Source organism: Symphalangus syndactylus, chromosome 14 (genome assembly GCF_028878055.3).
Source record: "Symphalangus syndactylus isolate Jambi chromosome 14, NHGRI_mSymSyn1-v2.1_pri, whole genome shotgun sequence".
NCBI lineage: Eukaryota > Metazoa > Chordata > Mammalia > Primates > Hylobatidae > Symphalangus > Symphalangus syndactylus.
Window position 1 is genome coordinate 99,662,378 of NC_072436.2, and position 20,679 is coordinate 99,683,056.

The 20,679-nt window shown below is 36.8% G+C and overlaps 1 long non-coding RNA gene across 1 annotated transcript; it reads right to left on the reverse strand.

Annotated features, from left to right (window-relative positions):
- Positions 1-275: 275 nt before the first annotated feature.
- Positions 276-20,268, reverse strand: LOC134732507 (uncharacterized). The gene is made up of 3 exons (XR_010115762.1): positions 20,218-20,268; positions 8,268-8,315; positions 276-385 (listed from the first exon to the last, which is right to left on the reverse strand). It is a non-coding gene; the product is annotated as an uncharacterized lncRNA (long non-coding RNA).
- Positions 20,269-20,679: the final 411 nt, after the last annotated feature.

Here is a 20,679-nt window from a genome sequence, read left to right on the forward strand (position 1 = left end):
TTACATGGCCATACTGATACATTTTCTAAGAATTTTATGGTATCAATGTTCCCATTAGGGTACTTCTAACCAGCAATGGGTTTGGGAAACAGGAAGGAGATTGTCCTTAAAAGATACGGGCTGATTTTTTCCTTTTCACTCTGTGGCTACATTAGACACAACAAATGGTTACTTAACCCCACTATATTCTGGATTCTCTATGTGTCTTGTTACTTACTCTTTTCTCCTAAATTCAGAAAATCCAAACCACCTTCTTTTAAAATACTAAGGGACGTGGGGAAAGGAGAATGAGAGGTGGCTTCTCATGAGTACAGAGTTTCTCATTGGGGTGATGAAAATGTTCTGGAGTTGGATCATAAAGATTGCTGTACAACCTGCAGGCATACTAAAAGGATTGAATTGTGTGCTTTAAATGGATTAGTTTTATAACATGTTAATTATATCTCAATTAAAAAATAAGATCCTATAATAAAAAGACCACATAAAAACAAAATTCTCACCCAGTGAAACTGGAATCTAGGCCTTTCTCCTTTTCTCAGCATTTGTCTTCTCTGCTATTCTTCCTGTTCCATCCCTACCCTCCAGACATCATCAGTGAAACCTGTTCTAGTGCAACCAGCCATCCCACTTTGCCTGGGACTGTCCAGTTTTAGCACTGAAAGTCTCACATCCCAGGAAATCTCTGTCATGGGCAAATCTCAATGGTTTGATTGGTCACCAGGCCTGTTGCTAAGGTAATTCTTTTTTAAATGTGAAGGGCCTGCATTGTATTGCCAAAGCATTTCCATTTCCTCTATTGCTAAGATACTTCTCCCTTTCCCCTTTTCTTCTTGGAAGGATCAGGAAGGACTTTTGTGGGCACCTCGGCTCATGCTCCTTAGTTCAACAGTTTAACTGAAGCCATGATTCTTTATATCACAGCTTTGGTCTAGAGTTCACTACAATATTAGAATATTTGAGTATGTTTATCTAACTGATTAAATATAAAATTATTTGCATTTCCTAAAAAGATAAGAAATGAGAAAAGTATTACTTTTTTCCTTAAAACATAATTAAAACTATTCCTTTTTATAACCACTAAAACTCAGTGTTCCTGTTCTTTGTATTCGTCTGCTTTGGAAATAAATAGTGAAAATGTCTCTTAACATCTTTCAGGTTGGAATGGATCCTCTCAAGGCCAAAACAGATCTGGGTTATGAAAGCTGATTCACTTCTCAGTTTGAGGCTTCTCAGAGAGTATAGAGAATATGAGATAGGTAATAAAGGACTTAGCCCCCATGTTAGCATAATTCATTTGAGTTTTCATTTGTGCTGCAGGAATGCAGAGAGGATACAATTCCATACCATCACCTCTGATTTTGTCCTACATCCGGAAATATGTGGAGGCTTTCATATTTCTGAAGTCTTCAGACCTACTGTTACAGCTAATTGAGCCAATTATTATTTTTGTTTTTGAGACGGAATCCTCTGTTACCCAGGCTGGAGTGCAATGGCACGATCTTGGCTCACTGCAACTTCTGCCTCCCCGGTTTGAGTTAATTATTAACCTTTATTATCACTGCTTCTCTAACCTCAGCCTTGGTCAGTCCCCTTTCAGAGGAAGAAAGAAGAGTGTGAGGCATCATCATTGTTCTTAAGCTGTGGTATTAGGAGTGTCAACTGGGTGCTGGAAGCTTTATCTTAATTATCATATTATAACCCTTTAAGCATGAAAAAATCTTTATATTCATAGCACAAACAAAGTGAAGCTCAGAGTGATTAAAATATGTTGCATAAGGACACACAGATCTGATATGGTCGAATCAAAAATTAAAGCTAGAAATTTGTCCACAACTTCCATGCTTTTTCTGATAACTATTTTGTTACTACACTATGTGGGCAATGAACTACCTGGTTGGGATTTTGGAAAAATATCTATCAATTTGATTATTAACTTTGATTGTCTTTATTTAAAGCCTTCAAGGCTTATGCCTGTAATTCCAGCACTTTGGGAGGCTGAGCAGGGAAGACTGTTTGAGCCCAGGAGTTCAGGACCAGCCTGGGCAATATAGTGAGACCACATTTCCGAAAAAAAAAAAAAAAAAAAAAAAAAAAGGAAGAAGAAGAAGAAAAAAAAGAAATAAGGCATGGCGGTATGGCTGAAATCCCGACTAAGGTGAGCTGAGGTGAGAGGATTGCTTGAGCCTGGGAGGTGAAGGCTGCAGTGAGCCTTGATCATATCACTGCCCTCCAGCCTGAGCAACAGAGTGAGACTCTCTCTCAAACATAGAAGAAGGAGAAGAAGGAGAAGAAAGAAGAAGAAAGACAAAGAAGGAGAAGAAAGAAGAAAGAAAAGGAAAGAAGAAATGAAGAAGAAGAAAGAAGGAGGAGGAGAAGAAGGAGAAGGAGGAGAAGGAGAAGAAGGAGAAGAAGAAAAGAATTCTTCCAGCAATACCTTTTTATCTGTGCCTTATCTAAATAAGGCCCAAAACCTATTTACTTAAGCTCTCCCAAGGAGATATGCAGCATACAAAAAGGAGTAGACAGAGGATGTGGGTTTCTCAAAGATGAAAGGCCTCCTCTCAAGTTTGGCTCAACAGCAGCCCTAAAAACCTCCCAATTACTTCCTTGTCCTCTCCATTGTTTTATTTTCATCCAAAACATTTATCACATTCTGACTTGTCACTTATTTTCCCTATTTGTTTATTGTCTCTTTCTTGATTCTAATATGTAAATTCGGCAAAAATAGGCATCTTGTCTGTTTGGTTTCCTGCTCTAGCTCCAGTGTCTAGGCACCTGGACACCAGCGAATATTTTTGAATGAATAAATGAATGAATCTCTCACTGGGACAGAAAAGTGAAATATACTGTGGCTGCGTCTCATGGGAGGTTAGAGTAGAAAATCTCCAAAGTACAGTGCATGTGCAGAGAGACAGACTATCTCTTACTAAATCCAATGGGTAGTTTCCCTTCAGCACTGAGACAGATGTGTTTATTTGGTTGAGCACGAGATATAGGACTTGCCTTGCAGAAAGGTATGGCTGCCATATTATACTGTAAATGCTGATCCTTAAGCACTGAAATCAATAATAATCAGAGTTTCTCTAGGTGAAGGCATACAAATGTAAAGCTCCACTAGTGTTGTGAGGAGAAATACACCATTCTAATCCATCTACACATCACTATCAGGTGATAAGATTCCTCTGCCACTTGCAGAGTAAAATAGAATGATGATCCTTGCTAGTCAAGCATAAAATCTGGACTATTTTAAAAACTAGATTTCCTTCCAGGGTAACACTTCATGTTCCATGGGAATGGCCTGTAGCTTTGAGTGAGGCCTGGGAGTGTGCCATCTTGCATTTTTCAGAGCTGGAAGATGGATGGCAGTGGCATAGAATTTGTTTTGTAATTCCTTGCAGAGTGACACTGCCCTAATCACTCTCAGTTCAGCTGACGGTCAAGATACATGTGAAAATTTTGAGGAAAGAAATAATGCCCTCTCAGATTTCTAAACACTTTTGGACTTCTTTTGTGGATTTGCTCTCCCACTTCCAGGTTGGTGATTCCTGCTCTCCTGGGATATTTCCTCTGGAAGTCACCAGATATTCACAGTTCACCATCAATTTAGATTTCTGTGTATCACATCTGTTTGGCTTGGTGTCCAAGAAAAATATTCCAAGAATTATTTGAAGCCTTATGCTCTGTGTTTTTATCACATCACAATTTATTCATGTGGATGATGGCTTTTGGCAAATAGAAGGACATTTTCGTTTGTGAGTCATTCACGCACTTGCCATATGACTACGGAAAGACATTGAAAATTGTTGTCTATTTTATTTCAGGGGAAGATGAACAAACCAAGGAAATAATCTTCCAAACTTTTAGGTACATTTAAAAGAAATGTCTTGAATCCTAAATATCCCCAATAGATTTAAGTAAGATCCACAGGGGCACTGACATACCTGGAACATAAAGAGGGAAAGAGGGGAGATGTTAGAGGGAAGGGTGACCAACCATCCAGGTTTGCCTGAGACTGAAGGTTTTCCCAGGAAGTGGGACTTTTAGAACAAAAAGCTCAGGGAAAGTCCTAGGCAAACCAGAATGGTTGGTCACCCTAGAAAGGGATAAGAGAAGAAAAGAATGTGGTGGACATTATTAGCGTGCCACTCACAAGCAATTCTATGACTTCGTCACTCATTGTGTCAGTGTTTTCCGGGCATTTACTCTGGGCCAAGAGCTGTGCTAGGCATGGGGACTGCAATGAGGACTAAGCGTCATGGTGCACACAGTCCACAAAGTCCACTGGCTAATAGAATCTGAGAGACTAGAAGTGTGAAGGAACCTAAATAGCTTGTAGTAAAAACTAATTTCCTCTGATTTACAAGTAAGAACTCTAAGACTGAGAGGTTATGAATGACTGATGCTTTTACGGTGCATTAGACCATTTAGTCAGATTCTTAGCTATTAAAGAGCTTCTCTGTTTATTGCACCAAACTATCTCCTCCTCTGTCTCCTATTGGCAGCTATTTGTATTTCAGCCCATGGTAAAGTAAGCCCCTCATCATCCTGCATCTGTCACAGCTAAGAATATAAATTTACATTCTCCTATTTCTACATTGAGTTCTAGGCGTCAGATTAAATTACAACTCATTACTGAAATAAGAACAAAAATTTACAGAGGAATGCTGAGATAACACAGTGACAAACAAGAGGGAGAATTATTCATATAGAAATATATACATTGATCTTTTGTGTATATATACACTCAAATCAAACCTACATATTTTCTTATCTCACGACACTTGTTTCTTTCCACTTTTTATGATAATCATTTATAAGTATATGCTATATCCTCTTGAGAGAGACAATACCCTATCCATAATGTTAGTTCTACTCTCAGCAGTTTCCTTGGTGCCTTGAACATAGCTTCTCTAATAATGGTTGCCTGGAAATAAATATATGAATGGAAATACATACTGTCTCAAAGTCAAAGTCAGGTTGGGCAACTGCTTTCTTAGCTCAGGGACAGCTGGTTTGACCTTCTCTTGACTTGAGGCAGCCTCATAAAAAAAGGCATTTAGTTTACTAAATGCCCACATGTTTTGAGCTTTTTGAAAGGATTTACTGCCACAAGGTCTGTTCTATTTATCTTTTCCATTTCAGACAGCTTTTAGTGATGTGGACCAACATCTAAGGTCACAGAAAATAGGAAAAGAGCTAGAGGAAGCTTGTTTTGAAGCTGATCCGACAAATAAACTTGTTTTCACAGCATCTAATACAGTGTCTGGTGCATTGCAGCTCTTTAAGAAATGTTTATTAGATTTCTGTGATACATCAGGTAAATGTCATTCAAATATGGGCTCCAAAGAAGGAGGAAGATGTTTTCAACTGCTCAGAAGATAGAGGTGTTTATTTTAAGATAAAGTGATTTTAAAGTGTTTGGAAATTGATGTCTATTTTATTTCGGGGAAAAAATGAGCAAACCAAGAACTTTTAGGTACATTTTAAGGAATTATCTTGAGTCTTAAATATCCCCAATAGATTTAAATGAGGTCCACAGGAGCACCGACATACCTGAAGCATAAAGAGGGAAAAAGGGGAGATGGTAGGAGACAGGGTGACAAACCATCCAGAAAATTCCAATAAATTCCATCCAACAAATTCCTTTTAAAAGAAATTTTAATTTTTTACAGAAATCTATCCATGCAGATAAATTGTTTTCTTTTTTTCTAGACAGTCAGATTTTTAGTGTTCACCTTGTAACAAGAACTTGTTGACTTTGTAATTTCCCTTGCCAGCAGGAGCCGGAGATCTTCCATTCAGCTATACTTGAGACGACTCCTAAGGCGTTTTCTCTCTACTTTCTCTATGCCCCAGGTTTCCTCTAGCTTCTTGGACAGATGGTTTAAGGATTGAGCTCTCTGTTGCACATCCTTCTGCCTTTAGAGGCCTTTTACCACTTAACTCATCCTGGACCCAACTATTTTTTATAATGTCTCTATTTTTTCAAAGAGATGCTAGATGAAAAGTGAGATAGCGCTTGGTACATAGTTGACACTGAATACATGGTAATTATTATCACAAATGTTTGTCCCTGTTGGGACTTAGCAGGCTTCAAAGGTAGGGCTGATTTTCACTCTGCCACATGTTTTTGACTTAGGCATGCTGATACCAAACTTAAAATTAATGAATTCTATCAAAAGTCTTTTGACTACAGTTTCCATGTAAGCATCCTGCTAATGAGCTGATTTTCTTTCACTAATCCTTGAAATTATATGGATTGATTCTTCAACGAAAGGAGTACTTTTAAAAGTTTTGTTTATTGCCAAATAAACTATTAATTTTGCTTCGCATAACGAGTGTTTTTTCTCAGGTTGAAGTAAAATTTTAGTATGTTAACTAGCCACAACATAAAAGCCACTATAATTCAGAAAAATTGATTATAGATTTTTATTAATATCATGAGAGAATGAATGAATGATTTTAATTAGGTATAGGTATAAATGTATTTTAGCCACCCAAATTATTCTAATGCAATTCCCTAGGAATTATTCTTGTCAGTATGCTTTCTAAATGTCTTGACATCTACAATTTGAAGGGTTATTCAAAAATAATTTGATAGTTTTACCACTTCCTTCCTCAACCCTCAAACATTTCCATTGTATCTCTAAATTGTAAGAGCTAATATCAGTGGTTTAGTTTAAAACTATAAACTATAGTGGTAATATAGCCTTTTAGTTGTGAGGACATCAAATGATGGCCAAGAGGAGGAAAGTCTCCTTGAGTGCAATATTCAAAGTACAATGCAAGGTCTCACCACAAGTAACTAACCCAGCACAAATGGTTTTGATGGTCAAGACCATAACCCAAACTTTCTCTGTGTAATGGTATAGAAGTAAGTACGTGTTATAAAACAATTATCTACATTGGTTTTTATTTCCTTACAATGATTGTTTCAAGTTGCATTTGACTTTCTCGGTGCTATAGAACAAGATGGAGCACATTGCACAGAATTAACAAGATTATCTTTGTAATCAGGAACCTTAAATTTGGATCCCAGCTTTGTTGCTTAAAAGTGTGTGTCCTTGGGCAAGTTATCTAGCCTCTCTGAGCCCTCTTTTCTAGGATAAAATTATCTCAAAAATTGTTACAGAGAATAAAAAATATTACAATACAAACATCTCATTTAGTGGGTCCTTAATGTAATTGTATCTACCTTTATGAAAGAATATGAAAAGAATGTATGATGAGGTGATATTTCTATTTCTTGAATGGCTCTACTCAATCCAATAAGATTTTGATATTATGTGACAAATTGCTTTTATTTGCCAACAAAAGTGTTATAAAAACCTTACTTCAGCTCCGTCATCCTGATTTCATTATGATCATGGCTCTAAATCATTTCTCCTGCAACTCTGTTTTGTTTCTTTTGTATATTTTAAGATAATTTCCATCTGAACATGGTATGAACCACATCGCTGAAACCTAATTAGTAGATCACCTGCTCCAGCAGCATGTGCCTTTATCTCATTACTCTTCCCCTGTGAGCCATATGTCTGCTTCCAACATCAATCTTTCTATGTAATTATTGCAGCAAAGAATTTATTTGGTTTCGTAACCATTGCCTTCTTTTGTTGCAAGGCATTTCTTTTCTCGACTTTCCCAAGGTAGACATCCTGCAGTTGTCTTTCTAACCCCATGCTGTGAATATGGTCCAAAGTAATTCAGTTTCTTTCTCTATCCTATGTGCTGATTTTCTTTAGTTTCCTGATGTTGAAAGCCACCATATCATCATTGTTGATTTTGTTTATTCCTTTGGGGCTATTTTTTTTCTAGGAAGGATTATATTAACATCATGCTGAACTTTGTGACCAAAAGCTGTGATGTGCCTTGATACAATAGAGGGTATATCAAAAAAGAAACTAGAAAAATAGTAAAGAGTGAATTGGAAACAATGACCAGTGTTGAATTTTTTAATGTTGTAAATTACTCAGTTTGAACACATAACTTTTCTTTCATGGGAAAAAAGATCTCACTGGAGAACTCCCCAAATTATTTTATGGACTCAGGTTACCAGTTAGTTTGGATGACCTTATCTTCAACAGTCCAAGAACTTTCTGAGATAAAGTGAAAATTTCATTGTGAATAATGTATACTTTTTTGCATGATACACTATTTTCTTTTAATATTTAATTCATCATTCATTCATCTGATCTACATTTGTTTAATACCTGCTATGCAAAAGCACTCTTCTAGGAACTTGGAATACAGTGATAACCAAAACTTACATGAGCTTTGCTCTTCTGGATTTTTGAGGCTATTGGGGAATGCAGGTACTGTGGAAGTAAATCAAAGTAAGGGATGATGAATGCAGAGAGAATAGGACACCAAGAATGTCTTCTGTGGTGGAGACAGCTACTCTGAGAGCACAGTATCTAAGCTGAAGCCTGGGAAGTGAGTGGAACTGATAAGTTCATATATTTTAGAGTTGCTTCACAAAGAATGGAAAGACCTAATGTAGTAACAAAAGAACCACTTCTAGAAGCTATGTATTTTGTAGTCCTCAGCAGATTACTTAAGAAAGATGGCAAATTTCTTTCTTTAAAAAAAACTTTCATTCCTGATTCCATCAAATCTCATTATTATATACTTTCCTAGCTCACTATTTGTCTTTTAAAATTGTTTACATAATTTTAATTTTTCCCAAAATATTATTCTGAAAAATTTTAAACATGGAAAAGTTGATAGAATTGTACAGTGAACACACATAGACTTGAAACTAAGATTCTAAAATTAACATTTTTCTGTTTGCTTTTTCACATATCAATTCATCCATTGCTCTGTTTAGCATTGATCAACCCAGTTTTTAATAAAATTCATAATTAGTTGTAGACATCAGTACACTAAAACTTTCAGCAAGCACATCACTAACTGAGTGATATATTTGTGTCTAACAATGTGTGTATATAACAAATTTTTATATTTTAAGTATAGCATATACGTGATGAAATGTACAAAATGAAAGTTATGCTATTCAATGAGTCTTGAACAATGCATAGACTTATGAAACCCAAACTCCTATCAAGATATAGAGCATTACTCTTACTCCAGTAACTGCCCTCGTGCCCCTTCCTAGGTAATCCCTGATCTGTCACTCCAGAGGCAATCACGCTCTCATTTATTTTCAGTATATATTAATTTTACCTATTTTGGAACTTTATATTGTTTCATAGAGTACAAACTCTTTTGTGTAAGGTAACTTAGCAATTAATTTTGAGAGTTATCTATGTTGCATGTATTAGTAGTTTGTTCCTTTTAATTGCCAAGGAATGAACATTATATGAATATATAGCAGCCGCTTTAACTATTTTTCTGATGATGGAATTCTGGGCTCTTTCCAGTTTAGAAATTGTCTTAGTTCCCTTAATGTTGCTACAAAGAAACACCTGAGGCAGTGTGATTTATAAAGAAAAGAAGTTTATTTGGCTCACAGTTCAGCAGGCTGTACAAGAAGCATGGCACCAGCATCTGCTCAAGCTGCTTCTACTCATGGCAGAAGGAGAAGGGGGGCCGGCATGAGCAGAGATCACACAGTGAGAAAGGAGGCAAGAGAAAGAGCCAGGCTCTTTTAACAACCAGCTTTTGTGGGAGCCAATATAGTGAGGACTCATTCATTACAGGAGGATGACGCTAAGACATTCCTGAGGAATCTGCCCCCGGGACCCAAATACCTCCCATTAGGCCCCACCTCCAACCCTGGGGATTAAATTTCAACATGAAGTTTTGGGGGAACAAACATTCAAACTGTAGCAGAGGTATTATGAATAAAGCTTCTATGAACATTCTTATCTAAGTTAGTTTTTGTAGGCTTAACACTTTCATTTCTCATGTATAAATTCCTAGAGGTGAAATTGCTGAATTATAGAGTAGAGATGTTTAAATACCATGTGGATATGTTAAGTAAGGTGTGAGTTATAAGAAACTGTTGGCCGGGCGCGGTGGCTCACGCTTGTAATCCCAGCACTTTGGGAGGCCGAGGCGGGCGGATCACGAGGTCAGGAGATCGAGACCACGGTGAAACCCCGTCTCTACTAAAAATACAAAAAATTAGCCGGGCGTGGTGGCGGGCGCCTGTAGTCCCAGCTACTCGGAGAGGCTGAGGCAGGAGAATGGCGTGAACCCGGGAGGCGGAGCTTGCAGTGAGCCGAGATTGCGCCACTGCACTCCAGCCTGGGCGACAGAGCAAGACTCCGTCTCAAAAAAAAAAAAAAAAAAAAAAAAAAAAAAAAAAAAAAAAAAAAGAAACTGTTAATTATTTTGTGGTTGTACTTACCATCCACATGAGCATACATGAGACTTCCAGTTGTTCCATATCCTAGCCACTTTGGGGCTTCTGAGTCTTTAATTTTAGCCATTCTGGGATATATAATAATATATCATTATGGTTTTGATTCACATTTCCCTAATGATTAATGAGATGTTCATCACTTCGTCATGTACTGTCGGTTATTAGGATGAGTTCAGTTGTGAGATGTCTGTCTAATTCTTTTGACTTTCTTTTTTTTAAATTGGATTGCTTGTTTAATTATTGAATTGTAATTCTATTTTCTCCCAGTTTGTGGCTTGATCATTCATTTATAGATGGTGGTTTTAAGGGCCAGTTTTTATTTTGATAAAATCGAATTGATCACTTTTATCTTTTAGGATTATTCATTTTTGTGACCTGCTTAAGAAACATTAAACTACTTTTAAGTAGTGAAGATATTCTTTTATGCATTCTTCTAAAAATTGTATAGTTTTAGGTTTTATGTTTAGGTCTATGATCCACACTAAATTATTTTTTTGTATGTTGTGTGACAAGGGTTGAAGTTTTTTTTTTTTCCCACAGGGATATTGAGTGATTGCTCAGCACTATTTGCTGAAAAGTCTTTCTCTTTCCCATTGAATTGCTTTGGAACCTTTATCAGAAATTAAATGACCATGTGACCATGTGGGTCTATTTCTGGTCCCTTGATTTCATTCTGTTGCTATTCTTTTTGTCTGTATTTAGACCACAGTCTTGATTACTATATCTATCTATCTATATATATATATATATTTTTTTTTTTTTTTTTGAGACGGGGTCTCGCTCTTTCGCCCAGCCCGGAGTGCAGTGGCGTAATCTCGGCTCACTGCAAGCTCCACCTCCCGGGTTCACGCCATTCTCCTGCCTCAGCCCCCCGAGTAGCTGGGACTACAGACGCCCGCCACTGCGCCCGGCTAATTTTTTGTATTTTTAGTAGAGACGGGGTTTCACCGTGTTAACCAGGATGGTCTCGATCTCCTGACCTCGTGATCAGCCCGCCTTGGCCTCCCAAAGTGCTGGGATTACAGGCGTGAGCCACCGCGCCCGACCTTGATTACTATATTTTTATAGTGGTTTTGTTATTAGTATAGGCACTCCAACTTGATTCTTCTTTTTCAGCATAGATTTTGCCATTTTATTTTGTTTGCATTTATGCATTTTTAATTTTTAGTTCCTACAAAAAGGCCTGACAATATTCTGATTTGGATTGCATTAAATTAACAGATAAGTATGGGCAGAATTAATAAAATCTTAGCATAATAGAGTCTTAATCCTTGAACATTAATATATATGTCTTCTTTTATTTTTCTCTTCACTTTTTGTATTTTTTACTGTGTTTCAGACTGAATTTTTATATCCCACCAAAACTCATATGCTGAAGCTCTAGTCTTCAATGGAATTTGAAGATAGGACTTCGGGAGGTAATTAGGTCATGAGAGTGAGACCATGGTCTGATAGTATTTTTTTTTTTTAATTATACTTAAGTTTTAAGGTACATGTGCACAACTGTTTTTATAAGGAGAGGCACCAGAGGGCTTGTTCTCTCTCACCCAAGTGCCCTTATGAAGTAAAGACATTGAGAAGGTGGCCACCTCTAAGCCAAGAAGAGAACCCTCACAAGAGCCTGACTGTGCAGCACATAGACTATCTGTGCTGATCTCAAACTTCCAGCCTTCAGAACTGTGAGAAAATACATTTCTGTTGTTTAAGCCACCTAAGTTTCTTGTATCTATGGCAGTGTGAGCTGACTCATATATAGTGCAGAGGTCTATATTTCTTTTGTTAAATTTGTTCCTAAAGATTTTTGTGTATATTTTTTGGGATACTATTGTTAAGTGGATTATTTAAAAACTTACTTACCATTTACCACTAGTATGGATGAAAATCCAATTGACTGTATGTTGATTTTGTATGTTGATTTTGTTATTTCACTAAAATCACTTAGTAGTTCTTGTTCTGGTAGTAGTTCTTGTTCTGATCCAAACTTAGCAACTTAAAACAAAAGAATATTTTGTCATAATTCTGCAATTTAGGCAGAGCTCTCTGGGTACAGCTTGTCTCTGCTCCACTCAGTGTTAGCTGGGGCACCTCAAGGACAAGCAACTGGAATAATTTGAAGCCTCACTCATTAATTACTGGTGATTGATGCTGATTGTAGGCTGGGTACATAACTAGGACTGTGGTTGGAAAACCAAGACATGGCCATTCAAATGGCTGCTTGAATTCTTCATTTTGTGCTAGCTTGGTCCTAAGGGTAGAACTCAGAGAGAGAGAGAGAGAGAGAGAGAACATGCCAGTGTGCTGAGTGGAAGATGTATTATCTGTTAGGACCCAATTTCAGAAATCACTTCCTCTGCATTCTATTCTTGAAGACAGTCACAAAATTGTCCAGTTTTAAGGAATGGGGAAAAGACTCCACCTCCAGATGGGGGAGTAGCAAGACTCTAGAAGAGCATATGACACTGGAAATTTTGGAGTGACTATTTTTGGAAATATGGTTTAACACAGTTCTTGCAGCATTTTGGTAGAGTTTCTAATATTGTCTAAATAAACATTCATTTTATCTGTGAATGGAAATATTTTTACATTTAAAAAGATCTTTGTTTTTTTATTTTATTTATTTTATTTTATTTTATTTTTTTGAGACCGAGTCTCTCTGTCGCCCAGGCTGGAGTGCAGTGGTGCAATCTCGACTCACTGCAAGCTCCACCTCCTGGGTTCATGCCGTTCTCCTGCCTCAGCCTCCCGAGTAGCTGAGACTACAGGCATCTGCCACCATGCCCCGCTAACATTTTGTATTTTTAGCAGAGACAGGGTCACACTGTGTTAGCCAGGATGGTCTCGATCTCCTGACCTCGTGATCCGCCTGCCTTGGCCTCCCAAAGTGCTGGGATTACAGGCGTGAGCCACCGTGCCCGGCCTGTTTTTTATTTCTTTATCTGATCTCATTGCAATGGCTAGGAGCTCCAGCACAAGGATAAGGTGATGTGAGTAAAACATCCTTTCCTTGTTCCCAATATGGGAAATGTTTCAATATTTCACGATAAGTGATATTAGCTATAAATTTTCATAGGTGCACTTTATCAAATTGATTTTCACAACTTATATAAGTAATCATAAATTGGTGTTAAATTTTGTCAAGGACTTTTCTTCTTTTTATTAAGAGGATCGCAGATCTCTTTTAATGTGTTAATATGGCAAATTACAATGTTTTTTAAAAATATTAACTGTAGAATAAACACTAGTTGTTTATGATGCTCTATTATCCTTTTTGTAAATTGCTGGATTCAAGTTTTTAATATTTTGTGTTTGGTATTTTGTGTCTGTATTTATAAAACATATTAGTCCGTAATCTTTTTTTGGTAACAATTTTGTTTTGGTATCAGTGGCATGCTGACATCAATCACGCATGTTGGAAAATGTTTCTTCCTATCTGTTTTCTGAAGGAGATTGAATAATATTAATGTCATTTCTTTCTTAAAGATGTGATAGAATTCACAAGAATGTTGTTTGTGGGCTGATTCTTCAACAAATTCAGTTTTAAAAATAGATATGTTTATTCATATTTTCTATTTCATTGTGCAGTAGCTTGCTAAGTCATAAGTTGTTCATTATATCTGATTAATTTTAAATGTATTTAAATCTTAGTGATTTATATTTTATCTCCTTTTTGGTCAATCTGACCAGAAATTTATCAAATTTCATCCCTTTCCAAATAATCAACTTTAATTTTGTCACAGTTTAAAAATGACATGTACTTATTAGATTATTTGATTAGTGTTTGCCTTTGTGTCTTTTATTTTTTTTTTCATAGTTGAATCCTTAGTGTCAAACACAGTATTAGGCTGATAATGGATGCCAGCTAACTAAAATATTATTAGATTATGATAATATGTAAAATGAATGTCTTCAGGTTGTCTTTTCTTTCTATTCAGGCAACTATCTCTGGGCAAATGGTACTTAGAAAAGCAGTGCTCTGCCAAATTTTCTTTTAATGAAACCATAGCAGGATTATAGCTATTCCTGACATTAAAGTACCTTAAAAATATTTTTGAGCTGATGATTAGGTAATAATTACTGACCTCAGAGGCTAACAGTTTTTAGATATCTGAGGGATCAGCATTTGTATCAAGAAGGATATAACTATTAAGGTAGAGAAATCAGTCATACCAGAATGCTGGATCAGGATTGAAGATAATACGTTCTGATTTTACTCATGAAATCTGGGCAGCTATTACAAACTGAGGTCAATAGGACCAATCTTTTACTGAGATTCAAAATTTCATTTTGCTGGAAGGCTGCATTAGAAAAGGGAACAAAACTTTGGACCTAGATGGCTTTTATTTTGCCTGCAAGACATCTTATCAACAGATTCTATGAAAAACTGAGAGTACCTCTCTGACTTGTTATATACAGGTGATATTTTTAATCATTGAGAGGTGAAATTTAATGCCCCTTAATAACAACAATACATTTGTCTGAGCTTGGAGACTGGAGAAGCCTCGATTTAGTTAGAAGTATGAAGACATTCTCACATAAGATTTTATTAGTCTTCCATTATTTACAAGCAGATGTTCAAGCTTCTTGATTGGGTTTTATGGGGTCTGTAATGTGATCCTCTCTACCTCTCTAAATTCCAAGTTCAGTATTCCCTGCTAGCATTTATTCACAAGATAGGCTGCTTTTTCACGGTCTTCCCTCCACAGTCAATTCAGGATGATTATTGTTTTCTCTGGTGAGATTTTGCTTTTGCTTCTGACTTCCACATGACCTCCACATTTTCCTCAATCCAAATATGTTCTCCTCCTACCTCTCCATCCATTCAAACATGTACTCAAAACCTGAGTCAAGTCTAAATTTTCCGTATTTCTCCAATTATGGCAGTTCACAGTGATTGTTACCTTTCAGCTCTCATGACACATTAATTGTGACTTCAAATGCTCTCTAAAATTACTTTGTTTTACGTTTTCATACCTTGTAGAGCCAGATGGACTATAATCCCCCTTGAGAATAGTACTATGTGTAATATTTGTAAAGCTCCTGGTCTCAAGTGCTCTTTCCACCTCAGCCTACCAAAGTGTTGGGATTGCAGGATAAGCCACCACACCTGGCCCCCAAGTGTAATATTTTAAAAGTATATAATTTAATTTTCTTCCTTAAAATAGATTATGTTAAATGTAAAGAAGTTATTAGGTAAACAGACTCTGGTCAAACAAACCTAGATTCAAACGTCAACTCCTTCTATTTATTAATGAGATAGTTGGATGAGTTACTTAACATCTCTAACGCTCTATTTATTTATTTTGCAAATAAGAGGCAATGTAAGCATAAATTAAGAATAGGAAGTTTACAGTAAGGATTAAATAAGATAATGCATATGACATGCATGATACATAGTTTAGATATGGTACTCTTATAATACCACACCTTTTAAATGAGTCAGTGTTATCTTTATGAATATCATTTTTGAAATGAGTCATGGTGAAATGTATAGGACTGCATAAATTTTCCACAAATTACCCCCAAATGTTATACTTACTTTAGTTATTTATTTAACTGTTCTTTACATTTTTTGTTTTTGCCCTCAACTTTAAGCTATTGGTTTTATTCTTTCTTTGATATCAATATGCCTATATCAAGAAGCATGTCATTCTTTTTTTGCTTCTAATGTTATACGCAACAATGCTATAAACCTTTGCTGATTTTATAATGCCTATTTTAAGAAATAGTAGTTTTGGTGTTAAGAATCCTGGCCTTGAACTTGTGCCTGGCACACACTAGGGACAATACATTTTTTTTTTGTTTGGAGACAGAGTCTCGCTGTCGCCCAGGCTGGAGTGCAGTGGCGCGATCTCGGCTCACTGCAAGCTTCACCTCCGGGGTTCAAGCCATTCTCCTGCCTCAGCCTCCCGAGTAGCTAGAACTACAGGTGCCCCCCCAACCACGCCCGGCTAATTTTTTTTTTTGTATTTTTAGTAGAGACGGAGTTTCACCGTGTTAGTCAGGATGGCCTCCATCTCCTGACCTTTTGATCCTCTCACCTCGGCCTTCCAAAGTGCTGGGATTAAAGGTGTGAGCCACCGTGCCCCGCCAATACGTATTTTTTAAATTAGTGAGTTAAGATATTAACAAATAAATGCATGAACGGAATTAAGGAATCAATAAATGCTTGCTGTTGCCCCTGTTTACTTTCAGATGCAATTTCAGAAATCTCCTGATTTCTTCCAGACCCTTTCTTCCTAGTTGGCTGAATGCCACCCAAGCTTCAGCTATGTTTAATTCATTTGCTTTTTTATGTTTTTAGCTTGAGCTCTCTTAAGTTCCACCGATTTTCCTTGTAATTTTGGTTTCCTTAAAATCTATTCACATTTGGAATTACATTGAAGAAGTGTGTAAGTCTGTTTTGTGTTACTTCAGTCCCCGTTCTCATAAAGTTTCTCCTTAAATTTAGATCTTAGCATTAATCCTGAATTCTGTACTGTAGTTTATATAAATAGCATGAACTAAGTCTTTGGACACTTTCTGAATCCCCTACTTTAGTCAAACTTCTGTATTCATTAAGACATTCCTGCCGGGCGCGATGGCTCACGCCTGTAATCCCAGCACTTTGGGAGGCCGAGGCGGGCAGATCACGAGGTCACGAGATCGAGACCATCCCGGCTAACACAGTGAAACCCCTTCTCTACTAAAAATACAAAAAATTAGCCGGGCGAGATGGCGGGCGCCTGTAGTCCCAGCTACTCGGGAGGCTGAGGCAGGAGAATGGTGTGAACCCCGGGTGGCGGAGCCTGCAGTGAGCCGAGATCGCGCCACTGCACTCCAGCCTGGGCAACAGAGCGAGACTCCGTCTCCAGAAAAAAAAAAAAAAAAAAAAAAGATATTCCTTCTAGTTAGCGCAGCTCCAGCTGCAGATTTTGGTGTTTAAGATATTCTCTACTGCTAGCTCAGTCCTTTGGTTTATTGCTTTCTCTTATACACTGCTGAACATGCCCTACTTAGTATTCCTGCAATTTCTGTTTTTGTGGCATGTAGTATAAAGAATGGACAACCCAGCCAGATGTAATATTGTGCAACTATTTTTCTTAGTACATAGGGTAGTGTTCTTCTCCATAGAAATAGTTCAATATTTGTGCTTTTTCACAATAATTTAAGCTACACAAAGGTTTTAAAATATTTGTTTTATATCTGAACGGTGCTCTAATAACTGTTTTACAAGCATTGTTTTACCCCAATATACAGTAAGAAATTTAATAATAAGACATCATGCACGTATTCAAGTTATTACTACACAATGTTATACTCTATTTTCTAGCCTGTTCTACTGTATTCATTTCTACTTATATTTAAAATAATGTTTTTTGCTACCCATAAAGGGGTCATGGGTTCTATGTTTTATTATATTCTTATGCTGCACAAAATGGGACATTCCTGAAATTTCTCCCAAGAGCAGTTGCTGATTTTATTAACTGGCAGTCAGTATGACCTTTACTTAGCGAGGTTAGAAAAAATTGGGTATGAAAAAATATTTTGTAGATCATGTAATTTTTATTATTTTCCCACCGATTCAGGGTTTCATCCCTCCTCCACTCTGCATAGCACACGCCACCTAATCCTTTTCACGTGTTCATCCATGTTTAAAAATTTAAACTCTCAGCCAATTGGAAATGTCATGGCCACTGAAAGCCAAAGAAATGAGAAATGTTTGGAAAGAAGGTAAGGTTGGATGTTTCTATTATAAAGGCAATAATTTTCATTACTTGGGTTCATTTCACTATTTTGAACAATGTAGGATGAAGTTTTCCCCAAGGGTCTTTTTCAAAGTGGCAAAAGGTAATATTTCAAAAAAGGTTTTTCATAATCTTAAATAATTTTGGAAAATTTAAGTTTAAACAAAGTGGATTTTGTAACTAAAAGGTTTTTCCAAGTCTTTACTATGCTAACTTGCATTATGAGTCTCTACATGATGGTTCAGAGCCAGTCATGGAATAGTCATCTTCCAAATACAACTGAACACAATTGTGGTTGTGGATGGAAAGAGGATACACTGAGGCAGTAGCTGGAGGTCTAGAGATTTCATCCCACCTCATTGTGCCCTTCAGGTAGAATACCTGACCTTTCCATCTCTCAAAATTTTTATATGTAAAATTAAAAGACAGAATTAATCATCACTAAGATCTCTTACAGTTTTATTAATCTAAGAGGTGAAGAGCTTGACAAGTTCCCAAAAAAGATGTGGAAACAAAGTGTTGCTGATGAACTAGGTTACAAGACTTACTTTAAATAATGTCTTTTAGGCTGTGGCTCCTCACTCTCAGCCTTTGTATTCAACAGTCACAGTTCCACTCTGTTAGGAAGGAAAACTTTGCATAAGCCCTGATGTTCATTTCAAACTCAATGAAATGCCCTACTTACAGTGATTTAGGGTTGAGGCCACAGACATGTAATTTTTTTTTTTTTTTTGAGACAGAGTCTCGCTTCATCACCCAGGCTGGAGTGCAGTGGCGTGATCTGGGCTCACTGCAAGCTCCGCCTCCTGGGTTCTAGTGATTCTCCTGCCTCAGCCTCCCGAGTAGCTGGGACTACACAGACATCTAATTTGCGCCACCCAGACTTAGTTGCAAACTTTGACAGGATAGAAATATGCTCATCCAAGTTTTGCAGTTATTTCTATTTGCTTACCCAGACCTTGAGGAATCAGGATCCAAAATTCAGACAAAATTCCAAGTGAAAGATAAGTTATCATTAATGAGTCAGATATTCCAAGATGAAACAAAAGATTAAAATAGTAACTAGGAAAGGAATACTTTCTAGATGGACTATTTAACTATTTGGGCTAATTCCTAGAAATTATTCTCAGACAAGTTACTTTTATTAACTAAAATTATGGTTATTCTGAATAATAGATCAGTTAAACACAAATGAATTATCTCAAATCCAACAGTAAGGTAGAAAATAGTAAACTTTAGTTATGTATTCAAACGTTAGATTTTGAAAAATGCCTTTCCCATCTCATTTATCAACATTGTAGGGGAAAAATATCATAATGGCATTTATAACATAAGTATCATTCTAATAAAGATATAGTAAACTATATGATCAAATTCTAAAACTGTTGTCATTTTAGAGCAACTACTTTAAGACATCTAACTGTAAAAACCTCTATTTCATTTTTCGAAATCCTATTTTCAAAATATCTACTATATTTGACTTCAAGTTCCCAGCATTTATGGCTTACCTGAGAGGACTACATAAGAAGTGGGTGAGATTTATTGACCCAAATGAGCATGAATAGAATTTCTTAGTTAGGAAATTTATGTTAATTTTTAAAAATGTTAATTTCCCTCTACTCCTCCTCTTCTTCTTCTTTTTTTTTTTTTTTTTAATTGACACGGAGTCTTGCTCTGTCACCCAGGCTGGAGTGCAATGGCACAATCTTGGCTCACTGCAACCTCCACCTTCTGAGTTCAAGCGATTCTCCGTCTTCAGCCTCCTGAGTAGCTGAGATTACAGGCACGTGCCACCATGCCCTGCTATTTTTGTATTTTTAGTAGAGACAGAGTTTCACCATGTTGGCCAGGCCGGTCTCGAATTCCTGACCTCAGGTGATCCACCCACCTCAGCCTCCCAAAGTGCTGGGATTACAGGTGTGAGCCACTGTGCCCGGCCCCTTATGCTGTTTCTGTATATTATTTTTAAAAATTAACTAAAATTCTTAGTTTATAATACTTTAGATTTCAGAAAAATTGCAAAAATAGTAGAGTTCCCTTGTACCCCACACCTAGTTTCCCTTATTATCAACATACATTTGTCAGAATGGATGAGCTGATGTGAAAACATTGCTATTAAACTAAATTCTATACTTTAGTGGTCAAATTTTCTTAGTTTTTACTTACTGGCCTTTTTTTTCTCTTCCAAGATCCCATCCAGGATACAATATTGCATTTACTATTCAGAGTACTGACTCTGACTGTTTCTCAGACTTACTTTGTTTTTGATGACCTTGAGAATTTTGAGGAGTACAGGTCAAGAATATTCTAGAGTGGGGTTACCTGGGAATTGTCTGGTTTTTGTTGTTGTTGTTGTTGTTGTTTTTCCTTATGATTAGACTGGGGTTATAAGTTTCTGGGTGGAAGACAACAGAGGTAAAGTGTTGTTTTCATTACATTGTATCAAGGTTGTCAAGGGTATGTGCTATCAAAATAACATATTACTGTTGATGCTTACCTTGATCACCTGGCTGAGGCAGTGTTTGTCAGCAGCTTTCTCCACTGTAAATTTACTCCTCTTTTTTTCTTTTCCGTACACTACCCTTTGTGACAAAGTCACTTTGTGCAACTCATGCTTAAGGAGTAGAG